The sequence below is a fragment of the Solanum tuberosum genome, unplaced genomic scaffold, assembly GCF_000226075.1.
Source record: "Solanum tuberosum cultivar DM 1-3 516 R44 unplaced genomic scaffold, SolTub_3.0 scf00166, whole genome shotgun sequence".
NCBI classification, from domain to species: domain Eukaryota; kingdom Viridiplantae; phylum Streptophyta; class Magnoliopsida; order Solanales; family Solanaceae; genus Solanum; species Solanum tuberosum.
In genome coordinates, this window is record NW_006239094.1 from 864,804 (window position 1) to 866,207 (window position 1,404).

Here is a 1,404-nt window from a genome sequence, read left to right on the forward strand (position 1 = left end):
GGGGGGCTGTTTGGAGCCGTTTTGGGCCCCAGCCCAACGGCTAAAAGGGCCCAACGGCTCCTTAACGTTAATATTTAAAAAAAAAATAAAAAAAAAATAAAAATAATTTGACCGTTGAACCGGACCGGAACCGGTTCTTACCGGACAGGAACCGGTTCTTACCGGACCGGATCAACCGGATAAAAATCCGGGTTCCGTTTCGGTACCGGTTCCGGTACCTATAAGACCGGTTCCTTACCGGTTCAACCGGTACCGGTCTTACCGGTACGGGAACCGGACCGGAACCGGACCGGACCGGGCAAAAACCGGTCCGTTTGCCACTCTTACCTCCAATACATGAATTATCTTATTTGATTGACCATCTATTTTAGGATGGAAGGTTGTGCTAAACACGAGCTGAGTGTCTAATGTTTCATGTAACTTACCCCTAAATTTAGAAGTAAACTGAGCACCTCTTCTCAGATGATAGAAAGGGGCACCCCGTGCAACTTTACTATCTCTTTGACATAAATCTTGCCCAACTGTTGAGAGTTATAGTCTACTTTAACTAGAATGAAATGGACCGATTTAGTCAACCTGTCAACAATTAACCAAGATGGAATCATAATTTTCCAAAATCTTAGGAAGACCGGCAGAAAGTCCATGGCTATCCTTTCCACTTCAACTCAGGAATGAGCATCCTTTAAAGACATCTTGCAGGCCTCCGGTGCACATACTTTACCTACTGTCAGTTCTTACACTTAGACACTTACTTAAATATGTCATTTTTCATCCCAGACTACAAATAAAGTTGCCTCAAATCTAGATACATTTTGGTTACACTTGGATGAATCGAATACCTTTTTGGACCAAGTCTTCAATCCGAGGAGCACAAATCCTCTCTTTGAAGCCAAGCACTCCACTTACGTCCAGTGTAGCATCCGGAGTCTCCCTATACACCACCTTTTCCTTAGGCTTGTTTAAATTCTCATTCTCAAATAGTTTAGCCTTGATTTTCTGTATATATGTGGGCTTGAACTCAATATTGCCAACACTCCACCATTTCCTAAAATCCACAACCGCATGAACTTACATTCTAGAATCTAAATCTCTCTTGATAAGGGTTACCATTTCCTGAAACCCACAACCGCATGAACATAGATTCTAGAATCTAAATCTCTCTTTCTAAGGGTTGCTTAAACACCACAAGTAAGCCAAACTTCTCATGCTAACTATCTTCTGGCTCAATGCGTCTACCACCACATGGGCTTTGCCTAGATTATACTGAATAGTTACATCATAGTATTTTGACAACTCCTCCCCTGCCTCTAATTTAAGTCCTTCTGAGTAAACACATTTTGTAAACTATCATAATCTATGAACACCTGACATTTAACATCATAAAGATAGTATAAGAAGATCTAA